The following is a 19,370-nucleotide window of genomic DNA, read 5'->3' as shown; positions in this document are numbered from 1 at the left end:
ACAATTGTGTTAATACAATTAATTAATGTTAATATGTGTAAACGTTACTCTAGATTGGGACAACAAGAAAAAAAATTCTGCTGGATTTAGATTACTTTAGAATTTCTTAATGAGATCAGTTTCAGCTTAGTTTGACCTCCAGTTATGAATGCAAATGGTCTTACCTTGTTTTAGTTCCTGTTCCATTGCTATGCATTAAACTGTAATTAATCTTATTAAGACAAACATGAATTTCTAAAATTAGATTTACTTATTTAGATTTTTAAGTCATATCATCTACACTACAAACTGCTCCTAAAGTATTTATGTATCACTGCAATGTGATGATATGAAAAATAACACTGAAATGTCACATTTTAATTAATACAATATATTTCCACCGTGGGTAAACAAATGCAAGAATATCTTTTCCCTGTAAAACGTTCAACTAATAATATGCAAAATTAACAAGCCAATATATGTAGGAGAATTTACAAATGTTAGGAATTTGCTAGAGCTGGGGAAGAAAAAAGTTCTCAAAATTTATTATTAATATAAAAGTTATTTTAGCACTTTTAGCACTAAACTGTGTACAAAATTATGAAAAAAAGAGAATGTTTTACTTTGCAGTTAAAATAATTCAGCGATTGATAAGAACTTTTAAAATTTCCAGCTTTTTAAATGTTGTATGAAGTTGAAACGTAAATTTACTAAACTTTTTCATTTGAAATATTGACTACTTACTTGAGAGAGGTATCGGTTTTATCTAACCTACTTTGTAATCTGGCCAGCAATTTAAACTGTTATTCTATAAGTAGCAATCCAAATAAAATGAAAAATAACAAGTAAAACTTTCTTCTTACCTCTATGTCTTATTTACAGTTGCTTGTTGAGCTGCTTAAATAGTTGAGTTAAGAGCTCTGTTCTCTGCTCCGCTCTCTTCTCTAGACACATTTTTTTTCCCTCTGCAAAAGGATAGTCTACCAGAAGAGGAAGTTGTGAAACACCAGAGTCATTATGCTTTATAAATTCTATGGAGAACAGAAAATTATTCACAAAGCGTACACTTGAAATCATGGTAACAGGCTATAATTTATGTGTATACATACATAATTAATGTATACACATATTTATATGTGTAAGCAAATTTTAGAAAAGTTATTGAAATCTATACTTAAGTAATGCTCATTTACATGAGGAAACATTTCCTGTGTGGCTAAATGATAATCATAGAGGAACAGAAAATACTTCTCTGTGTGGAAGAAAATTATCAAGCTGATACATGAGAAATAAACTTGTTTTTATAAGGCTAATTAATGTAAAGTCTTTAGAGTATGACCTAAATCCTAATCTGACTACAAATATTTTGTAAAAAGAAAAAGAAAAAAAAACTTCAATAAACGGGCATTTTCCTGGAATCTGAGTAGTGGTTTTTTACCTACAAGTCTTAAACTTCCTTTCCCATGAATAGTTGCCTGTTACATATAGATAAAGCATTGCAAAACTGAAACTGTTGCTTATTCATGAGCTATGGTCTCTCTCAACTTCAGCCACAAGAATAAAAAACAGGTGCAGATCCTGCAATGTTGAACATTTAACTGGTTAAGTTTCTAACAAGATGGGGCATTAATTAAAAATATCTATAGGACAGTAGGGACAATGTTTGAAAAAGGACATAAAAACAGTTGAGCAACACAAATACTATTGCCAACTTCAAATAAAAAGAAATACTCAGGGGCTTCCCTGGTGGCGCAGTGGTTGAGAGTCCGCCTGCCGATGCAGGGGACACGGGTTCGTGCCCCAGTCCGGGAAGATCCCACATGCCGCAGAGCGGCTGGGCCTGTGAGCCATGGCCGCTGAGCCTGCGCGTCCGGAGCCTGTGCTCCGCAACGGGAGAGGCCACAACAGTGAGAAGCCCGCGTACCGCAAAAAAAAAAAAAAAAAAAAAAAGAAATACTCATGTATGTACTTCTCCCAGGTTACTGGATAATAGAAGCAAATGGGTAGCTGCAATTTGTATGTGGCGGTCTCTCCCAACCTCCCTTGGTCGTTGGGGAAGAGGAAGGGGGTGGATTGCAAGAATAATTAAGTAATTATGTAAACCTCCACAGATTGCAAGAATTACTTTCTGGACTTTAGAAACTACCACGCTCTCAGGGTATCACACTCTGCTTTTTAGTTAACCATATTTTCAAAGAGGCAATAAAAAGTAATTAGGGGATGATTAAAAAATGGAAACATTTTCCATTTCACCTAAAGTCATACTTAATGTGAATTTGCAGTAAAAATAAATGAATAAACAATACTAAGAAAGCTGCCTCCACTCCCACACAAAAACCATAAAACCAAACCAACCAAACAAAAACCCCTCCATAGCGTCACCAATATAAAATCTGATTTGAATTCTCTAGTGAGATAATTGTAGAAAAACTTTTGAAGAAAAAGTTATTATTGATGTAATTAACATTGCTTAGATGCTATGTGTTTTTTGAGAAATGTTCAATATTACTGTATATGAGTATTATTATAAAACATTAAGCCCATCTACTCCCCAGAGACCCAGGATCACTCCTGGAAGCATAGTGTTCAATATCTGTGGATGATTTTAATGTGCTAGCTCAGTATTTGTGTCCCTTTTACCAGGTGGTGGATGTGTATCTCTCTTTCTCTAATAATCCTTTCCAGGCTGGTGAATATGCTCAAGGTTCCTCCATCTTAAAAAATCTCCTCTGACTAAACTGCCCTATTACTTTCCTTTTTGAGAAAGTTGTCACCATTGACTTCCTTCAATTCCTCATACCCTCTGTATGTGCATATGTGTTTGTGTGTGTGTTAGAATATATATAAAATAAATTGACCATTATTGTCATTTTTTAAGCATATAGTCCAGAGGAATGAAGCATTTGCACACTGTTGTACAACCATCACCACCATCCATCTCCAGATCTTTTTCATCCTCCCAAATTGAAACTCTGCACTCATTGAAAAATAAATCCCAGTTTCTCCTTCTGCTGCCCATTCCCTGGCAACCACCATTCTACTTTCTGTCTCTATGAACTGACTAGTCTGGGTACCTCATAGAACACTTGTCCTTGTGGCTGTTTATTTCACTTAAGTTCATTCAAGTTATAGCATGTGTCAGAATTTTCTTCCATTATATGTATATACCATAGTTTGTTTCTATTCCATTATATGTATATACCATAGTTTGTTTCTATTCCATTATATGTATATACCATATTTTATTTATCCATTCATCCTTTAATGGATACTTGTGTTGCTCCACCTTTTGGCTGTTGTGAATAATGCTGCTATGAACATGAGCGTACAAATATCTGAGTCTCTGCTTTCAATTCTTTTGAGTATACACCCAGAAGTAAAATTGCTGGATCATGTGATTATTCTGTTTAAATTTTTGAGGACCTACCCTACTGTTAAATCCTCCTATCTTCCTCATGCTTCATCCCTCCGCATTCTGGTTTCTGTCTCTCCTATACACCAAGACTCTTGACAAAGTCACTGAATGACCTTGTTACCAAATCCAAACGACACGTCAAAGCCCTCGTACTTGACCTCTTGGCAACATTTGCCACTGTTGACCACTTCCTCCTCCTAGACGTGCTCTTTGTGCTTGAATTCTTGACTTCACCCTCTCCTTCTGATTATGGAGCAATTGCTTCTTTGACTTTCTGATAGGGTTCCTTAACTGTGTTCATCCACTGAAGGTTGCCATTTCTCAGGATTCTGTTCTGGGCCTGCCCTTCTTTCTTACCCACAATCTCCTCAATATATTTCCATGGTTTCAGTAGGCAAATACTTACTGCTCCCAAATCTGTCTCCAACCTAAATATCTCTCTAAAGAAGTTTTGACCAGTGCAAAATACAAGATCATTTTTACTTGTCATCTAGAGAAAAAGATTTTGCCTGGAAACCCCAAGACCAGCCTGAATTAATTTTCACCTCTACTATTGTTTAGCTTTGCACATGTCAGCCATTATTTCTGAGCCCTCTTTCCTCATCCATAGAATGGGGCCTTAAATGCCCTCCTTAGAGAATCATTGGAAGATGATTTTCTTAACATTCAAAAAATCATGAAATAAAGAATACTTAAATATTTTATTGTGTTTATAGTATAAAAATACAGATAAAGCAGAAGTCTATTCTATTTCCTTCTAACATGATTCTCCTCCCCTAAGGTAACAAATGATATCAGTTTGATGCATATCTTTTCAGACCTCTTTCCTGTGCAGTTATATATGTATATATAATATACGTATACATATATTATAGCACATATGGAACTAAATAATTTTGGGTTTTTTTTTTTTTTTTTTTTTTTTTTTTTGCAGTACGTGGGCCTCTCACTGTTGTGGCCTCTCCCATTGTGGAGCACAGGCTCCGGACGCGCAGGCTCAGCGGCCATGGCTCACGGGCCCAGCCACTCCGCGGCATATGGGATCTTCCCAGACCGGGGCACGAACCCGTGTCCCCTGCATCGGCAGGCGGGCTCTCAACTACTGCGCCACCAGGGAAGCCTGTTTTGGGGTTTTTAAAATATACATAACATCATACTGTATGTTTTTCACTGTGGCTTTTTTTAACTTTAAAACATAGCTTGAAGGTATCTCCAAGTTATTCTTTTTAAAAAAAATACATTTATTTATTTATTTATGTATTTATTTTTGGCTGCGTTGTGTCTTTGTTGCTGTGGGCAGGCTTTCTCTAACTGCGGAGAGCGGGGGCTACTCTTCGTTGCTGTGCGCGGGCTTCTCATTGCGGTGGCTTCTCTTGTTGTGGAGCACAGGCTCTAGGTGCGTGGGCTTCAGTAGTTGTGGCATGCGGGCTCTAGAGCGCAGGCTCAGTAGTTGTGGTGCACGGGCTTAGTTTCTCCGCAGCATGTGGGATCTTTGCGGACTAGGGCTCGAACCCGTGTCCCCTGCACTGGCAGGTGGATTCTTAACCACTGCGCCACCAGGGAAGCCCTCCAAGTTATTCTTTTGAACTGATTCATATATATCTAATTCCTCTGTTGACAGAATTTGTGTAACTTCTTCACAAAAATAGAGCCAGTCAGCAACATTATAAATGTCTCTTTAAAAATATGTGCAAGTCTTTCTTTAAGGTAGATACAGGAAAGCAGAATTGTTGCTCCAGAGTGTATATACATTTAAAATATTAATTGTCACTGCCAAATTGCCCAGTCAAGAAAAGATTTACCCTTTTGGCTTCCAACATCTCCTGGTTTTTGGCTCTTTTGTCAGTATTTAATAGACTGAAACTTTTAAAGATTTGCCAATCTAATGGACAAGAAAATGGTGTCTTAATGTTTTTAATTTATATTCTCTGATTATTGTGGAGACTGAACATATTGTAATATTTGTATCTCACTTTTTACTTCCCGTTTGTAAATTGTATGTTCTTTCATTCTAGACATTTGTTTATTGGATAAATGTCAACATCTTATTGATTTGTAGGGTTAAATTTATCTTGTTTCACTGCATTGTCATCATTCTTTTTCAATGCTCCAGTAATTGGCTACTCTAACTTTTTGAGATGACTCCAATATTCTTTGATAATACACTTGCTTTTTGGAACAGCAAGATGACCGAGGTTTATTTTGTATATTTCCTACCATAGGCGTGAACTTAGTCATTTCTCTAAAGGACCCTGGTTCCTTTTTAGTAGGACAGGGTTTTTTGAGACTACAGTTTAGACCTTAATCGTGTTCATTGGTACCGAGTTATCACAAGCATTAGAGTTAGTGAATAAAATGTTAGCTCTTTCTACATGCCAAGTAGCACTTAACTGCAAGATATATTTAAATATGTGTTAGAAGTTTATGTGTTAATATTACATATTTTGCATTAAGAATAATATAGGAATAATATATCTAAGAAAATACCTTTTTTAAATAAAAATTGGGCGTTATTTTCTTATGAAAGGATATTTTGATAAAGAAAGGCAATAGCATAGTAATTGTCATAGTTTGCATTCAGAATGTTCAAAATACCCTTCCAAAGAAATTTCAAAAATCATCTAGATTGGAAAAATATTACACAGCTTTCATATTTTCCATTATTTTCATCCACATTTATCATTATGATTCTCAATCTCTGTTCCCTTCATTTTTTCCTGCTATTATGCATTTACCACTTAAAAGTAAGCAAGCATCTGTGCATATGTCCCTGAAAACAGATTTCAATTAAAATAAAATATATTCATGCTTTTAGCCACTATTTTTTCTGAAGATATATTTTCATGGTCACTTGAAAACTACAGAAGTAGCAATATTTCAATTTCTCTCTGCATATCTTAATGGTGAGAGAAGTACTTCTGATTCACTGATATTATTTTTAACTTCCTATAGAAATGCCCTTAATATTTAAGCATTCATGTAATTTTCTGTTTTGTTTTCGTGCAGCTAGAGAATCGAAGAGGAAAGCAATGTCTGATCATTCTCAAGTACCTTTAATGCTCAGTTCCTTATCTGAAAAAGGGGATGAGAATATCAACTTCACTGGGGTGCTGGAAGATTTAATTGGATATCCAGGTAAAGGGCAAAGCTGAATAAGTTTCCTGATAAGTATGATGCTGATAATTTCCAAATCTAATTTGAGAACACACAGTTGGACAAAAATTTTTCTTCTAATTTGTGAATGTATTTATTTATTTGAAAACATTGCAAAAGGTTTACAAAGTAAATCACATCTAGTTCCACATTTATATTACACTTATTGTATTCATTAAGAAAAATGAATGAAGAGAGCCAGGAATATAGGAGATTTCTGGAGAGTCATTCATTCATTCTTCTGTTTAAGATTTATTATCTGCTATATGTAAGGATTTATATTAGGAGCTGGGAACACAAAAAGAACAACTGGACTCTGCAGGTTATTCTCTGTTTCACTCTTTCCTGCCCTGCTTCTTTGCCGAGAAGCTGATCTCTACTCACCACATTACTAGGCTCCCTTGCCCTCTTCCTTCTGGTTGAATTCAGCCAATGGATGTACCAGCATAAGATAGAGAAGAGAGAATTTGGAGTATTTATTTTATCCCCTTCATCCTGTCAGGGCACAGTTTAGGAAGTAACAGGATTCCTCTCCCTGCAGCTGCAGATCCTCTCTGCCTGTCTTTCTTCTTCAGACATAGCACTGACCAAGTTCCAGTAACACGGTTCTTCTTGCCTTTCAGGTCTAGAGGTGGCAATGGCTTCCTACCATCACCAACCTATAGGTGCTTTATTGTACCTGATTGGTTCCTAATTATTCCAACACCTCTCAATCATTCCTTCATTAAATCACCTGAAATTGATCCTTTAAAATGCACCATCTCAGGCAGACCTTACTCTCAACATCTACATTAGTTCTGTCGTGCAAACAGATTATACATGTTAATTTGAGAGTGACATATTACAAGGTGTACAGTTTCAGAGGGAACACAAAAGTGGAAAATTATAGAAGATGTCCTAGGCTAGGGGAATCGAGAATCACAGCTCACAGGAAGTGATAACTGGACTGAAACTGGAAAGAAGAGTAGGACTTTATGGGTATTTAAATGAGAGGTTGCAAATGGAAAAGGCATGGAAGTCAGAGGAAGAGATGTGAGCTGGAAGGGCTGGGAAAGGGATGGTGAAGGACTATAATAGAAGAAGCCAGAGAAAAGGCATCAAAAGATGACAAAGGGCACCATAAGTAATGGTGTGTTGAAATATGACTCCCGAAGAAGGAAAAAAAAAACACTTTTTTAGCATGGCAATCAAGTCTTGCAGGTAGCTGTACTTTTTTTTACCCACATTACTGATTCTTTTTCTTCTGGAAACAATTTTCGTGGTTTTTCTCTGACGAACAGGCTCACCCTTGGTATCAGCCCATGTAAAGTAAATGGCATTGACTGTCCTCACACTCTGACATTGGTGTAATGTGACCAAGGTCTGGCAAGCAAGTTTAATCCTTTTCCTTTGCTACAGTGACTGGTTCAAAGATGGGCATGTAACTCAAGCAAGCCAATGAGATTTATTTCTGGACATTTTAAACTCTGCTTTTGCTGAGATTGGCTATCGAAGAGACTGAGCTCTGATGACATCCTCTGAGTCCCTGACTCCAGCTATGCCTGAACTCTTATCTCTGTTCTTTTCACTTACTGAGCCAACAAATTCTTAGATTTCTCTCACTTGCAGCTACAGAGCCTTTTACATCAGGAGGGAAACTCTGGAGGAGGAAGCATGTTTTCTTGAAGCATAGAATATCATCAGTAAAAGAAAGCTTTTTCATTATTCCTAGACCAGGACTGTTCAACAGAAATGTAATACAAGCCACATCTATCACTTAAAATTTTCTAGTTATTACATTAAAGAGGAACAGGTAAAAAGAATTTTAATAAGGTATTTTATTTAACTCAATGTATAGAAATATTACCATTTCAGAATGTAATCAATATAGAAATTGTATCATTTTAAATTTAAATTTAACAATTAAAATTAAATAACAATTAAAAATTCAGTCACACTAGCCACATTTCAAGTGCTCAGTAACATTGGACAGCACAGCCCTAGACCAGATCCTAGAGTACAGGAGGAGTCAACAGAAGTCCAGTTGAAACTGAGTCCTTAGTCAAAGTTCAGGGTCTTAGAATAGGGAGATAGTTAACATTTTTGAACAGGGAAATGATGTAAGCAAAACAATGCTTCAGGAAAAATAATCTGGCACCTACAGCATCCTTAAAGCTTTCCTGATTTCCCAGTCAAATTAATGATGCCTTTTTCTATAATCCTCTTGTATGGAGTTATAAGGACATATGTCAGATTCTCTATGGGCAGAAATACTTATTCTCTTAGAGTGAAGTAGCCAGGAAAATAATCTGGTGTTCAGCAGGATTCTTTCAAGACCTTGCTATGCCTTCCTTTGTCCCTAATGAGATTTGGAACATTCCCATGGCATTACGTGGTGTGCGAACTTCTGAATCCTGCTTCTAGACAATCAGGTACAGTGGATTGATGGAATCAAATGTATGATGAACAAATAATTAAAACTTTTTTCCTAATTTATGCATTAACTTAAAGGTCAATCTTGATTTGAGACGTATTCAAATAGGAAAACAATAAGAGTCTTAGAGTCAAGCAAATATACTATATATTGTCAGCTCCAAAGTGGGAAAAAGTTGCTTTACTTTGCTTTCATCCCATCCCAGGTTCTTGCCCATAACAGTTTCTCAAAAAAATGCATTTGGAACTAGTGAATTATAAAATACAAATAATAGTCTTTCAAGTTTTCTTGGATAAGTAATATAAAACAGAGAACTTTGAAAACATTTTTCAATTTTTAATCTATTTAACATATTTGAATAACTTCTTGATTAAAATTTTCTGATCAACATTCCATTTTCTTTCCATTTTTCATAAACAAAATGATTTAAAGATATAATACTTTTCTTTCCTGGAACATTCATTATGATTTTAATCAAATGATTATATGAATTCTAAGAGTCTTCATTTGCTAGCAGATGAATTACATTAACAAAAAACTTTCTTGTCAGAAACACTCTTTTTCTGTACGAACATTTCAAATTCCTGAGCAGAGGCATTTTACATGGTTAGTGAAACACTTTGTTTCTGCCAACTGGGAAAGGGCTATGTTTGTTATTTCTGTGGTGAAACAAAGAAAGGATATGTTCTTCTTCAGTGGCACAAAACCGCTACAACAGAGGAACATGTTTCAAAATGGGGGTCAGGTCAGGAAAAGAAGTCCCCAGAGGAAAACTGCTGGGGACTGGCCACACCTAAAACTAGAGAAAACAGTGCAACAGCCATTGGTGGTGACTGCAGCAAATCATAGCCCCTGTGAGATGGCTCTGTCCCCTTTATAACAAGACTTCCAGGGAACAATGGTGTTATATAATGGTGGAAGCTCTTGTAAAATGATACATTGGTGTCATTTACTTGCTTTTTGTTTGTTTGTTTTGAGCAATGATGAGATATATATTTGAGAATGTCGTGGGGATTCAGTTTGTGGGACTGTAAGCATCAAAAGAGAAGAGGTATTTCTTAGTGGGATTTAATCTCTGCTCTTTGGAGGTGGCTGTCTTTGTCAATACAGTTAAATATTTTTTACTTTTGGAGACTAGTTCTGACACTTGATGGCAAGTATGGATATCCATTTGGCCACTACTGACTGAGCCCCTGGTGGTCATATTATAAAGCTTTACAATGTGCCTTTTGTTACAAAACATTTATATGAGGCTTAATGCATTCTGTTCTTCCCAAAAGCCAATTACCAGCAGTTACTCAGCTTTTAGAAGGCTTCAAATGAAGTCACTTATGTTTCATAGTGGCTGAAAATTTACAAAAATATCAAAGCTCAAATCCTTTATTCTGTGTTCTCAACTGAATCAGTGGTTCCCAATGTTTTCTGAGTGTCAGGACATGAAGCACTTTTGATTCCTGGAAATACTGCCTTTTCTTTTTTGATAGATAAATAGCTAGATAGAGATGTAGATATATGTATATATGTATATATACATGCTATGTATATAAATGGATTTTTTTGGTGAATGGGAGTTATAGAAGTAATAAGTGATCATCATAAAACTATAAGGGTAATAAAACTATAAAAATCATTTTTGTTTCAATCAACTGGGGATTATTACAATTCAATTTTTATATACAGCCTTCCAGATTCATATATATATATATATATATATATATATATATATATATATATATAAATTTTTCAGAAATGGATTACATAAAAATATAGCAGACTCCTATATAACTGCATTTCTATATTTATTATTCACAGACTGGGAAAATACTTAATGACAAAGCTACTATACATTCAATAACACTTCTTATTCACACCATCACCTCCATCCCTTTGAACATATTCTTATAGAACATATATATCCAGGCTACTGAAATAACTGTGGATGTATGGTTTGGAAATCTTTCATAAAAAATATGTCTTTCGGGCTTCCCTGGTGGCGCAGTGGTTGAGAGTCCGCCTGCCGATTCAGGGGACACGGGTTCGTGCCCCGGTCTGGGAAGATCCCACATGCCGCGGAGCGGCTGGGCCCGTGAACCATGGCTGCTGAGCCTGCGCGTCCGGAGCCTGTGCTTCGCAACAGGAGAGGCCACAACAGTGAGAGGCCCACATACCACAAAAAAAACAAAAAAAACCAAACAAACAAAAAAAAATATGTCTTTCATATTTAGAACCACTGATTGAAATTTTTTCACAACAAGCCCATCTTGTGTGGCTGTGCTGATTGCTCTACATCCAAAGCAAGTTCACTTGACATAGCTTCTGTTGTTGTCAAGAAACACACATGGAATATTTGCTACAAACCAGAATAGGCCTCAACTTGTAAGAGAGAGGCTTAGGAATCAGCCTGTCTGATTATGTAATTATATGACTTCAGGAATTAATCATTAATGGTTCTTAGGCTAAAGGTGAGTGAGATGCATCAATAATTTCTTTCCACAAAACCTGGTAAGACTTCTAAAAAGAAAGAAGATCCGGAAGAGGTCTTTAAAGAAGGAGTTATAATACTTGAGGAAGTTAGTTGGGCAAATGAAGCTTTCAGGGAGATGTACAGTCAAAATCCAAAAGAAATATCCAGTGAGTATTGTACTGAGGATGATCAAGAGATCAAAATTCACAAAGGATTTATGTTAGAAGCAGCAGAAGTCATACTTAGAACATGACAAATTTCTTTTTAATTTGGGAACAAAATTCAAAATAAAGGTAAGCTCAGAAAATAATATGATGAACAACTGTGTAACCACTATCAGAATAAAAAGCTATTAATGCCTAGGTATCTTTTTGTTAGGTAATTTTTCTTTACATAGCTCATTTAAAAATCAAACCTTGAAGTACAAGGAGTGGTTGATAAAGTGTTGGGGATATTATAAAAGAAAATGGAAAGGAAAAAGCACCTTTGGGAGACATAGCTCATAATGTACATGACACACACTCAAAAAACTTTTAGAAAAATGACTCACTGGAATTACTTAAAATTGCAGAGACTCATCAAAGATGGGAGGTTAACTATGACATGATTTAACATGTTCTAAGTTCCTTAGTTTCCACAGTCATTTGATTATAACTCTAACTGATTAACTTCAGAAATACAGACAGACTCCAAGTTTAACTGGGCTGTGATCCAAAAGTTAATTTGTGTCTTAGTTGTTTGAATTTGCTCCCCCATAGTTACAAGGTTATATTCTGTTGTTAACTCTCCTGACTGGTTCATAAATGTCTATTTAACATGTCAGCCAATATTACCAGCTCCTTTAGGACCCCTCATACATCACATATAAGAAGCAGTGATTGTTAGGTCTGATAATAGTAGGGTGGTTATATTTAGAAAAAAAAAGATTAGTTTTCTATGGCTGTGTAACAAATTATCACAAACTTACCAGCTTAAAATAATATGAATTTACTATCTCACAGTTTCTGTGGGTCAGGAATCTCATACAGCATGGCTGAGTTCTTTGATCAGAATCTCAAACTGCTGAAACCAAGGCGACATTCAGGGTTGCTATTCTCATATGAGGCCTAGGGTCCAAGGTCAAATAGGTTGTGGACAGAATTCAGTTCCCTGTGGCTTTAGGACTGATGTCCCCATTTTCTTACTTGCTGTTGACCAGAGGCTGCTCTCTGCTCCTACAGACCACATTCTTTGCCACCTGGTCCCATCTGTCTTCAAGCTAGTAATGGAGGGTATCTTGCATATCATATCCCTCTCATGTGTTGAATCTCTGACTTTCTCTGTCTCTGATCTCTAGGCCTAGTTTTAAAGGGCTCATATGATCAGGCCAGGCCCACCTAGAAAAATCTTCCTATTTTAAGGTCAATTGATTTAGAATCTTAATGACTTTTGCAAAATCCTTTAAAACAGTGCCTAGGTTAGTGTTTGATTGAATAACTAGGAGAAAATATGTACATATCAGGGCCCAAGAATCTAGGGGCACCACCTTAGAATTCCGCCTACCACTAACCCTGTCAGTTAGAGATACATACTGACATATGAAGGATGGAATGACATGATGCATGGGATTTGCATTGAAATAATCGAACAACAAGAAAAAAAATAAAGTGAGAAATAGATGAAATAAAATTGTCAAAATATTGAGTTGTTGAAATGGAATGATGGGTATTTAGGGGTTTATTTTACTATTCTTTCTGCTTCTATTACATTTGAAAATATCCACTAAAATTTTAAGTAAGTAAATAAATAAATAAACTTTGATGCCATTGAACTGTAATCTTGTTGAGTTTAAACTCAGAGCCTGATTCCTTCCTTTCTTCTGAATCCCTTGTCCAATCATTCCTCAGCATTTTAAATCCATGAAAGAAATTGGGACCGAGTGCATCCCTGGGCATACCTAGGATGGCCAGGACGGTAAATGTTAGTGCATGGATAAGGACCAGAGCATTTGCTATGCTGAAGGTGAGGAATATGTGTGAGACAGAGATCTCTGGCCGAGGGAAAATTGTGATCAACCTTACACTGGTTGGAAGGGGTAAGGAAATAAGGAGGCCTGAAAAAGAAGAACTGTCTTCCATACAAATGTTAGCAATAAATGTAGAAGAAATGATAGAATTAGCAAATTACCATTATGCAATCTGTGATGTAACAGGAAATTTAGACAAGGATATCAGAGATATGAAAATCAATTGGTGAAAGTTTGTAAGAGAACAAAATATTCAGTTTTAAAATATCACCCTGTGAATAGCTTTTTTAAAAAAAATTACAAAGGGAAAATGGATCTTTATAATGGATCAATCATGCAATTACTACCTTAATAGAGCTGTCTAATTTAAGATAACCAATAGTGAGACAATGTCATTTTATGATTCCTGATTAATGCAATGAGAGTTAATTGCTATCACTTATGCAACATTTCTGCCCAAAATTTTTAACTTGAATACAGTCATAAGAAAATAATTATCCAATCTAAAGCATGGAGTATTTTACTAGACAACTGGCCTGAACTCTTACAAAATTCAGTGTCATTAAAAACAAAAACTAAAAGCATAGGGATTGTTTTAGATTAAAATACTCCAGTGAGACTTAACCAAATGCCGTAAATGAGCTTTGACTGGATCCTGCTTTGAAGAAAATGTTTATGAGGACATACTGGAGAAAAAAATTTGAATGTGAATAGAACATTAGATGCTATAATTGATTTACTGTAGATAATGTTGAGGGTAATAACAGTATTGTGCTTTCGTAGGAAAATGTCCTAATCAGGAGATATGTTCTAAAATATTTAGAGATGAAGTATTATGATCTTTAACAGCAAGTTTAATATACATACACACATGTACATATGTGTAGTGTGAAGATAGAGGGAAGAAACAAATTTGTCAAATGTTAACAATTAGTGAAGATTATATAGGCTTTATTGTACTATTTTTTCAACTTTTCTATAGGTTTAAACTTTCAAATATAAAGGAAAAAATCATACAACCTTTTAAAAAATAATTTTTAAAAATAGTTATTTATTTTATTTATTTATTTTTGGCTGCATTGGGTCTTCATTGTTGTGTGCAGGCTTTCTCTAGTTGTGGCGAGTGGGAGCTACTCTTTGTTGCCATGCACAGGCTTCTCATTGTGGTGGCTTCTCTTGTTGCGGAGCATGGACTCTAGGTGCACAGGCTTCAGTAGTTGCAGCACACGGGCTCAGTAGTTGTGGCTTGCAGGCTCTAGAGCACAGGCTCAGTAGTTGTGGAGCACGGGCTTAGTTGCTCCGCGGCATGTGGGATCTTCCCAGACCAGAGCTCCAACCGTGTCCTCTGCATTGGCAGGCGGATTCTTAACCACTGTGCCACCAGGGAAGCCCCTCATACAACCTTGCTTGACTTTAGTTTCTATCTACATCTGTAAAATGAGGGGGTTTGAATAAATAATCTCTAAGTTCTTGACTATTCTTTGATTAAATGTAAATTGAAACAAAGGACAAAGCAGCAGCTGAATTATTCAAGAATTTAATAAAACAGGGCTTCCCTGGTGGCGCAGTGGTTGAGAGTCCGCCTGCCAATTCAGGGGACACGGGTTCGTGCCCCAGTCCGGGAAGATCCCACGTGCCACGCAGCGGCTAGGCCCGTGAGCCATGGCCGCTGAGCCTGCGTGTCCGGAGCCTGTGCTCCACAACGGGAGAGGCCACAACAGTGAGAGGCCCGCGTACCCACCCCCCCCAAAAAAAAAAGAATTTAATAAAACAGACTAGAATGATAAGAAACGTGATGCTGATGACATGGGCAGTTAATTTAAAACAATTTTTAAAATAGCATTGGGCCTCCCTGGTGGCGCAGTGGTTGAGAGTCTGCCTGCCGATGCAGAGGACACGGGTTTGTGCCCCGGTCCAGGAAGATCCCACATGCCACGGAGTGGCTGGGCCCATGAGCCATGGCCGCTGAGCCTGCGCATCCGGAGCCTGTGCTCCGCAACGGAAGAGGCCACAACAGTGAGAGGCCCACGTACCGCAAAAAAAAAAAAAAAAAAAAATAGCATGTTGTCTACTGCCCTGCACATAATTAGTTATGGTGTTTTAATTTGTTAATGGAATTACACTACACATTGATTCTTTCAAAATATTAAATATAGTAAAAGGCCCAAATTATTTCCATTTTGAGAATAACAGTTATGTGGTTGATATATATAAGGACTTCTATTTATTTCATATCCAGAATATATTTTTTGAGAAAAATAGAAATTCATTAGTAATTATCGGTCAAATATAGTGGAGAAATTTTTAAAACCATAGAAACTTTGTATGTATGATATATTATTCAAGTACTAAACATTCTTTTCTACTATTAGTTCTTAAGGAAGTAATTTTATTTTATTTTCAAAATTAAGGAATTTATTTTATGTAGGTAATACTTTGATCATCAGGACATTTTCAGATCTACATTTATTCTGGTGGCTAGGCCATAGTATTCCCAAATGATTAACTTTCAGAGTATAAACAATGCTCAGACAATATGACTGTGGTAGAACAATACAGAGACATGATTATTCTGTAACCTTGTGTATAAGAGAGACAAGAACACTATCAACACACAAACAATCACACAACTGAAAGTCCTCTTCTAACATGAATGATTAGTACGTCTTTACTAATGACAACTCTCCTCCCACCTTCTAGATGAAAAGTATGAAGTTAACCCAGTTGTCCCCACTTCCTGACACCACTCATTACATAACTGGCTTCCACATCAACCCTCTATAGAATCACACTGGCACTCTTTGGCTAGTGGGCTTGGACAAGTTATTGTCTATCTCCACTCCCTCCTTTCTCCCTTTACTCTCTTTCTGTATTCTTTGTCTTCCTTCTACCCTCCCCTCCTTTTTCCTCGTCCTTCAGGTCCTGACATTAGGCATCTTGCCTCTTCAGGCCTCTTACTACTATAGTTTTTGAGTTTTCTCTTTTTACCATTTCCTATTTTATTTATTTATTTACTTTTAAAAGTTACTCATATCAATATGCTCCTTCTCTCTTTACTTTAATGCCTTAGAAAAATAATCAGGCTATAAAATATTTTTTCCTTTAAAATAAAGTTAAGGAAGTAATTTTAATTTTTCATTCAGCAGACTAAATATCTACGTTCTTTAGCAGCTAGCAAATTAGAAAAATTAACAATTCTCAGTTGGTGAGCATCAATTAAAAATTATATCTTGTTATGTCACATTTACAATTAGGTAGCAATACTAAAGGACAGAAATATGTTAAAATATACTCTAAATGTAAGAATTTTAGCTGTTTCACTTGAAAATTCCAAAAATGTTACACAGAGAGCCTAAATAAAATATACTGAATTGTTGATGAATCATATTCTTTCTCCATAGTGACATAAAATATTATTTGAAAAGATAAGAAGGATGAAGCTTCTCCTTCAGTTAGAAAGAAAACTGTAAATAAATAATGTTTCTTAGATGATTCCTTGCCTATACTGTAAATATAATCAATTTTTATGAATAATTTTTGACATTGTCTTTCCTCTAATGGTTTATTTACATTGGAGTATTTTATTAAAAATTATTATACATCTAAATCTATCATAATTTCTGTTTAAAACTGTGTTCAAAGGGAAAAAATGAAGAAAATTAATCTAAAGTTGAGATTTTTTTACTCTTTATTTTACTACATATAATGTGTAGTTAAGAATAAAAGCAAAACTGATATAATAGGATATGATATATCCTGGTAAAGTTTTCAACAAAGTATCAATATTAAAAGATTTGTCCAGAATATGTTTTTTTAAACACATGCTTCCTATTTAAACATTACAGGTTCCTGTTAACTAATCTGAGCATCTTTCCAGTGTGTCTTCATATTATATCTAGATTTTCTTGCCAGCAAGAACATCACAGACCATGCACCTATGCATCAACTGGCTATTTTGTCTTTGACTAAAACTTTGTTTTGTCTCCCTTGGTAAAATCCAAACTGATGGGTAAATTAATTTTATAAACCTTGGTCATGTTGGTACATTTTTAAGTGATTCTTTTTTCTTGTAAAACGCAAATGTAAATGTATTGGGTTAAAAATAAATTCTGCTTTGTTGTGTACTGATGGAGTCTTGCTCTCAGCTAACAGTGAGTATTAAGATGGCTGCATTTTGATCAGATGTAATTTGCATCCCCCACGTCACTTAATACAACATTATTTACAGATATATATATATATATATATATATATATATATATAAACACACACACACATATTCAGTAGATATTTGCTGAATGAGTGGTTCGATGAACGGACTACCCTGGTAACTAAGAAGGTGCTTAAGGCTATAGGATAAGGTTCCCATGTAATAAATAATTGTTTTTAAAATTAATATGAGCATTTGCTCTTAACACTTTGAGATCTGTAGGTCTTCCTATTGTTTAGTAGATTTCCCAGACTTTGGTATCATATTTCTGCCCATTCCTCTTCTACTTTTTTTAATGCTTAATTTATTACAAATTTCAGAATTGGCAAAACATAACAGTTCTTACTACTAAAGCATTACCCCTTGTTCACCATAACAGAATATATTTAGCATTGCTTAACTAAACGAGGAAGAAACATTAATTCTACCCCCTGTCTACTCATATGCCAGATTCACATCTTTGTCTGATTTACTTGCATCTGTTTTATTTTAGCTTGGTCAAGAAAACAATACAGTCTTGAACTGTATTACAAAAGACCAGAAATGTGACTGAATCAATGAATCACCATCCATTACAACAGTTATATTTGAAAGGGATATTGTTAGAAAGAAGTCCTATAACTATAAGGGACTATAGTCCTATAACTATAAGAAAACATCTTGAAACCTATGTGCACAGTGCTTTACAGCTCTCCAATTTATAGATTTCATGTTGGATTAAATAATTTGCAGCACCCTGACTCTTTTCAGGCAATTTTCCAAATTATCTAAGGCAAACTCACCACTGTTTATGCTACTGAACATTTGAAGTTTAAAAAAAGTCACAGGGCTATTGCACTTAAATATGTTGCATAAAGGCCTTTGCTATTTACCTGAATAAGTTAGTAATTTTACTTAGGATGACTTTTATGCATAAATGAGTATTTTTTTAAAAATGTAATTCTATGTACTCATAAGATTTACACTACCCAACACTATTATTAAACTATGAATGTCCTTGAATAAAGATTTATGTCAATAACAAAAAAATCAATTGAGTATTATTCTCCCTCTAGGGCCCATAGTACATCTTAATTATGCACTTAAAAATCATTTTTTCAGTTGAAATGTGTTATAGAGATATGAATAATGATAAAAAACACTGGTACAATATAATCTTTGCACCATTTGCATCCCATAAAATCTGTGAATTTTTTTATTCAAACAGAACAAAGTTATTCAGTTATATGTTCGCTAATGCTTCATGATGATGGTTATATTAAGAACAATTTTGGTAATAGTTCTATATTTCTCATCTTCTAGGGTAAAAAAATATGACAATTTCTGCCTAACTTGATCTGCAGCTACTTCCTTTTCTGGATTTGGAATGAATAGTAATTGCCTAACTTCATAGTTACATTTAAGACCAGATTTCAAAAAATTTTAATACAAAACCTTTCTGTCACATCATCTTGAGTTTTACTGAAAACCTAGAGGTGCATATAACACCTAGAATAGGAAACAAAAGTCAACCATGAAGAGAAAATGTCTTCTTTCAATTACCTTTTATTAATTAATTGTGATAAAAATCTATGTAATTTTCATTTTCACTAATGTTTAAAATTCACTTTTTTTTTTTTTTTTTTTGTGGTACGCGGGCCTGTCACTGCTGTGGCCTCTCCCGTTGCAGAGCACAGGCTCCGGATGCGCAGGCTCAGCGGCCATGGCTCACAGGCCCAGCCACTCTGCGGC

General features: G+C 35.4%; 1 long non-coding RNA gene across 1 annotated transcript in view; it reads right to left on the bottom strand.

The window, feature by feature from the left end:
* Positions 1-847: 847 nt before the first annotated feature.
* Positions 848-19,370, bottom strand: part of LOC309806271 — a 71,112-nt gene continuing 52,589 nt past the window's right edge. Inside the window, exon 4 of the long non-coding RNA XR_014294362.1 lies at positions 848-959. This is a non-coding gene — a long non-coding RNA (uncharacterized lncRNA). The remainder of the gene's footprint in view (positions 960-19,370) is intronic.

The sequence above is a fragment of the Mesoplodon mirus genome (assembly GCF_964341445.2).
Source record: "Mesoplodon mirus genome assembly, chromosome: 6".
Taxonomy (NCBI): Eukaryota; Metazoa; Chordata; class Mammalia; order Artiodactyla; family Ziphiidae; genus Mesoplodon; species Mesoplodon mirus.
The sequence above is the reverse complement of the archived record's forward strand: the minus strand, read 5'-3'. Positions and strand labels throughout refer to the sequence as shown.